Here is a 6,990-nt window from a genome sequence, read left to right on the forward strand (position 1 = left end):
ACTTTGTTTGTAACTCTGTATTGTCTGTATTGTGCTTGTGATATGTTGTAAAATGTTGTATGTCTGTTAATGTTTCCCTCCTTTTATCTTTAAAATAAAAACAAAACAAAACAAAACAAAAAAAACTGTTCTTTTCAATAGACCACTAAACTTCAGTAGTACAGTTGTCCCAGCTATCCTTCTGTATACATTTATATGTATATATGTTCTCTTCCTTCTTTCTTTCTTGTTATCCTTTCCCGCATTCCAGTTATTCCTTACTTTGAGCAATTTCTTTCCTTTTCATAATATCTATCGTATGTTTTGGGTTTTACTTACTCTTTCATGTTCTTACACTAAGGAGACAAATCCTGTATTGTTTTTACTGTTTTTGATTTCTTTTGTTTTTGTCTATGTTGTTTATATTTTGCTATTGTTCTTTTACTATTCTTTTTAAAATAAAAATATGTAAGGTACTCATATCCTTATTGAATGTATATGGAAAATGCTATCTAATTATATGGAATAGAAAAACTGACACAAAAGGCAATTTAAAATAAAGTGTTAAATTCAGTGCATCACATAAATGTCTTGTTTTAACACATAGTCAAAAGACATCATTTCATTAATACAATTTCAGATTCATTTTGTGCTATAAATATTTACTTTCTAGAACATTAGCCTATTCTTTAATTAGTAGTGATTTCAGAGGTCATACTATTTTAAGGCTCTATATTTGAATAGGCCAACCTTGCTAACTTTTTTTGATATTAGACATTATTCTAAAGTAGGAAAATAAGTTCATCTATATTCCTTTATGTTTACTTCAACTAATCTTCTTTATCACTGAACATTCAGTTATAAAACTTCACTTATATTTGAAAAGTAATATGTGAAACTATCAGATCCAAATAAATCATGGTTACAGAACTTGTCTTCTTTAGAAGTATAGACTTCATTACCTTTGGACATGGTAACATCAAAGTATAATTAGTTTTTATATTTTCACAGAAGAAAAAGTACAAATTATAAGAATTTCCTCATCAGTTTGTTTTATCTTGAAATAATCAGTAATTTGATGCATGATGTGAGAAAAATCTTGATTATACACTTTACATGCCAAAAATTCCCCTGTAATTTTAATTAAAAGTGCTCAAGAATTTAGCTATGGGAGATAGACAGCATTCTGTAATCTAATAGTACACATAAAAGTATATTAGTTTCTGGAAAGAAGCATATTCTTGACTAAATTTTTGAATATGTAAATATCGTTCTGCATTTTATTTCACATGACACTTCTCTGTTTTCTGAAGTTCTAGAAATGTATACATCATATATAGATTGAATTATGACTGTAAATTTCATATGTTGACACTCTAATTCACCATATTGTAAAATACAATTGTATCAGAGATCAGGTGTTTAAAAAGTTCATGAAGCTACAAGGTGTTTATATGGTGTGCTTTCCTCAAATATGGCTGGTGTTCTTTCAAGATTAAGACATAGACAATGCACAAAGGGATAAAATGATATAAGAAAGGGACACAAAACTCAAGAAACCAAATCTACAGACACTATCTTTTGCCACAAACCAGCAGGATTCTTGATGTTCCCTGGGAAAAAATGGGGAGAGGATGAAGAAATAAAGATAAGAGATGAAACCTAAGGTCTGCTGCAGCCCACTCTCTAGATGGGAAAAAAGAAAAGAAAGGAACTGCCCAAGGACTGCAGAGCATTTCTTTAAACAGTCAGGAATTTGACGTCAGATTCCACCTCTCTATCTAACAACATTTTTGCAAGCTGGAACAGCTTGTTAATATGGCTTGAGGAGTTTTTCATGTTCTTGGGGCCAGTTTTGTCTTAACTCCACATGTGTGATTGAATAACAGCTTTAGCCACTGCCTACATCTTCCCCTATTCTCTTTTGTAGTTGCAAGCCATGGGTAGTCAGTTGAATTTGGATGAGCTGTGTTTGAAGAACTCTGAGGAAGACTTTCTTATTCTTGAAACCATTCTATTCTGAGTGAGCTTACTCATTAGGCTGAAGATTATCAGTCCAAAGATTTTAATTATCTGTATTCAGCAAGTTAACACTATTCAGTCTTTTAATCCATAAATGTGGTCAGTTAAGTGTATAGCTGGCTATTGTCAGAAGTTGTTAGTGATTTGAAGTTTTATAGCTAACATTATTATGGCATTGTTTTGCCCATCTTGTTATTATACTTTTCTGCTGGATTTTCAATAGCAAGTTAAGGTGAGACCTGTGTTAATCAATTTTTTCTATCTATCAACTTCTGTTAAGTCTCCTCAGGATTTACCTTGGGATCAAGTACAGCACCTCTTAGTTCCTCTGTCAGCATCAGCCATCTGGACACTTGATCTTAGCCAAAAGGCCGAGAAGCGATAGCATCAGCCATCTGGATGAGTCACACCCATTGTTTGACCAGGTTGCTTTTTGTGAAAGCTTGGGTGATATTTTCTCTCCTCATGACTCTCTTCAGGCACACAATACATTGCTTAATCACTATCCTCTGTGGCTCCACAGTCTCCTTAATCAGAAGATCAGGGATTCAACCAAGTAACAGCATGTTGCCTCAGTCCTCTTACGTCTTAGATCATGATTGACCTCGAAGGGCTAGAGCCAAAATGTTGGATATCCTCTTAACCCATCTATCTCTCTAATTTTTGGTTTGCAAACATCAGTTGTTGAACATCCAAAAAAGATTAATGACAGTACATTGTAATGGAGGCAATAAATTTAATTTTACTAACTTCTCTGAATATTTAACAACTTAGAATACAAAATAGAACTGTTATATTTTAACAATCATAGATATTCTAGTTTTTAAATCTCTATAGGATGTTAGACACAGGTTCCAAATTTTTACACAGAAATTTAGAAATTAAAATCATACATAACACTGCAGCATGACAATCATAATGACATTTTGTAATATATGTAATTTGTCATTTTGACATAACCTTCTTAACTAATCATTTCTATCTAATACATATGAAGATTTTACCTAATTTGTTCTCCTTTAATGGGATGTACCTCACAAGCTTTTTGTTAAAGACAGAAGACTGAATCTTAAAGAATATTCTGACCATGATTAGCAACCCTAGCTTTACATTTTGGAAGACCTGTACATCTGGAGTCATGAATACATTTAATATACCATGCAATTAAAAAAAATTAATTGCTGTACACATATGAAAAACCTTTGATTCTTAATTTAGTTTTGTACCAAGAGCATCCTTTGTGAGAAAATATTACTGTATTTTTTCTAGAAAACTTAACCTTTTGACCATGACCAAAATTTTGAGAGTGTCTCTCATAAGACTATGGAGATCACTGGGGGTGCCTTGTTAATGAACAAAGATTGGCCACTCCTCTATACACCAATTGGAGTCCTGTCCCACAAATCTGTCTTCATCCTAAGGGATTTTTGATTATCTTTTTTTGATGACTTCTGAGAAAACCCATTTTGATATCATTTAGACCAGCTGCTAACCTGGGTAGAAGCATACTTTTGAGTCTACAACCCAAATTGTGTTGTGAACAAATGATCCAAAAATGCAAAAGGAAAAAGGAAAAAAGAAAAACTTTAGGTAGACCCAGGGGGCTGCTGATGAAATGGAGGAAGAGGGTGATAGAAGCTGTAGCGGGGCCATGGGTGTTGCTAATGAAGATATGTAAATATCTTCAGAATCCTTCTGATACAAGAGATACATTTTATATTGGAGAAAAAGTGCACTGAGCAACACATCACAGATTTTGCAGTGTGATAAGAATTAATTCCACAACTCCATTTGAAGAACAAAACAAATATTTTTTGTTATGTGATGTTTTACCAGAAAATAGAATCCTTAATGAAAAGCTTCAGAAACAGAGACTGAAAGAAGTTCCGGATCAACAGCAGCAAGAACGGAATGATACTAATTATCATTGCATTTGTATGTTTTGCAGTGAGGAATTCCTCAGAAGCAGATCTGTTCTTCTGAATCATATGGCCAGAGAACATGCCTTCAACAGTGGATTGCCAGATAACATCATAAACTGCAATGAATTTCTGTGTCCATTACAGAAGAAACTGGACAATTTGTATTGCCTGTACTGTGAGAAGAGATAAAAACACACTTATAGATCACATGATAAAGAAATAACATTGTAGAATTAATCCAAAGAATAAAGAATATGACCAATTCTATGTCATTAATTATTTACAAGTGGGAAAATCATGGGAAGAAGTTCAATTGAAAGATAAGCAGGACTTGCTTGACCATCAAGAAGATGACTGGTCTGATTGGGAAGAACACCCTGCCTCTGCTATCTGTCTCTTTTGTGAAAATCAAGGAGAAACAATTGAGAAACTATATGTTCACATGAAGGATGCACATGAATTTGATCTCCACACAATAAAATCAGAACTTGGATTAAATCTCTATCAACAAGTAAAACTGGTCAGCTTCATTTAAAGACAAATTCACCAATGTAGATGTTATGGCTGCTGTGTGAGGTTAAATTCCAAAGTAGATTTATGGACTCACATGGAAGAAAGTAAGCACACTTTGCTATTTCTTGAAAGAAAGATATGGGATCAACTGGAGTACTATTTTACAACCTATGAAAATGACACTCTCTTGTGTACACTTGCTGACAGTGAAAGGGACCTGACAGCTCAGGAACATAATGAACATGTTCCCATCATCAGTGAAGTCACATCTAAATTGCATGCTTTGACAGAAAGTAGTATTTTGGACCACTTGCTACTGTAAGAGTCCTTGAAAAACTAGAAGAAAGTGAAGAAGTGACTTCATGGATTTCTGAGATAGACACAGAAGAACAGTTTAAATTTGAGTTTCAGCAAAGGATGAGTCCTGAGTGAATAAAATTTGTGTAAAGAACTACAAAAGAAGAGGAAAAGTGTGAAAGATATGGATCATGAAAAATTGAATATTATTTTCATATAATCATGAACCAGACACTGGGCAAGGAGGTGCAGGCCTGTAATCCCAATACTCAGAATGCTGAAGCAGGAAGATTGCCAGAGTTCAAGACCAACCTGGGTTACATAGTGAGTTTGAGGCCAACCCTGTCTCAAAGAAATTCTTATAAATTAAATAAATAAAAGAAACTTGTTATACTTTCATTATTGCTTTCTCCCTAGAGTTATCAAATATTCTAGAAATGGACATAAAGGTAATAGACACCACTTTTTCCTGAAAAAGAAGAAAAACTTTAGAGCTCAAATAAAAAAGGAATAGCTGTTCACAGAATGGACAAAGAGACAAGTAAATAGGTACACAGCTTAACAGGTTGAACAAACAAACAAATATCTTACAAAATCAGAGTGTAGTCAAATATATCTTGACCAAATTGAATTATAGTAAATCTTTTATAATTTTAGAAATTTGCAATTATAATTGTATTAGTCAGATTTTGTTATACATCAATTAACAGAGATCTATTAGAAGAGTAATTTAGAAGGAATAAATTATTTTATGTATAATATACAATTTTATATTTTAGGAATAATTTAAACTTTTAGCTCAGTTATTCCTATGTACTCTATCATTTACTCAGACCTTTGATTTGCATTTTAGTTACCATCTCCCGGGCATGTAAATTTCATCTATAGGCCCCAAGTTGGATCAAGCCTCATCCTTGTGTATTGCTTGTAGAGAGTCTTTGAAGTGTCATTCTCATAGGATTGTGCATGAGCTTTTTGAAACGTAGAATCAATTTCTCCAGATTTGAGTTCACAATATGGTGGGATAGCATGCTCTAGCAAAATACAAGCATATCCTTGACCCCAAATTACCTTTCTTTTCTTGCTCTTCCTGATTGAATTGAATAGCATACACTGCCAAGTGAGATAGGAGGTATTGATTCCCTCCTTTGCTTTGTATTTGAATTTTCAGCATTAGGGAGAGCCAGATTAACCTTATCTAATGCAGTTTTAGACTTTGGCATAAGTGTTCCTGGAGAGGTGGAGGCCAGATCCCCCTTGAGAATGTCAAAAAGAGGACTTAAATCATGAGTATTTAGCTTTAGAGCTGAGCAAAGCCAATTAATATTGTCAAGTAAACTCTGAAAAGCAGTTAGAGTTGATCTGAAGAGTTTGGGGTATAATACATCTTTGTTGGATAAGGTGAGCAATATATGAAAATGTTGTCATGGTTTGCACCCATTTGGAGTCCACCACTAGGCCTGCCATTGTTTAAATGGAATGCTAAAATTAAGCTGCTGTTTAAACTTAAATGTTTTCAGAGTGTATTTTAAATATTTATACCTGTTTGTAAAATACTAAAGCTTTTTTATATCAGGTAAAATTTAGGAATGTCCATCGCCACATAAAAACAAAACACAAAAACACAGAAAGAAAACTTTAAGACAAGGTTCAACAGTCATAAACCATACAAATTAATAAGGAAAACATGCAATCGACCTTAACAGGAGTAAAAAGAATACTAAAGACTTATAAAAACTTTTAAAATCAGTAGCATATCCGATATAAGATGTTAAGAAAAAACTGTAATTAAACCAACAGTTTCATTAGCTTTATAATCTAAAATCAGGAAAATTTTCACTGTAGGTCTAAAAGACCAATGCTATCACTGAAATATACATTTCTTGAGACAAGGGGCAAAGTTTTCATTTATGGGAATTACGTTCTTTTAAGCAAACTGTTTAAACACCACTGCTAATGTAAATCTAAGGAAATATGATTGTTTCAACTAAAGTCAAAACAGTTTTTTATCTTGAAGATGGAGAACAATAGTAAAAAACTAGTTTGTAAATCAACCACCTTGAGGGAAAAAATATAAAAGCTTCTCTTATTGCCAATTGTAATGGAGAGAGAGAAAACAGGACTCTTATTTGTGAGGCTCTGTTTCCTGTTAGGTAGAAATTCCAATCTATGACTCAAAAATTTCTGAAAAGACTGTGCTTACCACCTATGGCTCAGTTAAAGTTACTGGGTGTTGTAATATGCCAGGACCCCACAG

At 33.3% G+C, this 6,990-nt stretch overlaps 1 pseudogene; it reads left to right on the plus strand.

Moving 5' to 3' along the window:
* LOC102024609 overlaps positions 1-4,758 on the plus strand; it is a 25,358-nt pseudogene extending 20,600 nt beyond the window's left edge.
* The last annotated feature ends 2,232 nt before the right edge of the window (positions 4,759-6,990 follow it).

Source organism: Chinchilla lanigera, unplaced genomic scaffold, assembly GCF_000276665.1.
Source record: "Chinchilla lanigera isolate Chin_1 unplaced genomic scaffold, ChiLan1.0 scaffold00124, whole genome shotgun sequence".
NCBI classification, from domain to species: Eukaryota; Metazoa; Chordata; class Mammalia; order Rodentia; family Chinchillidae; genus Chinchilla; species Chinchilla lanigera.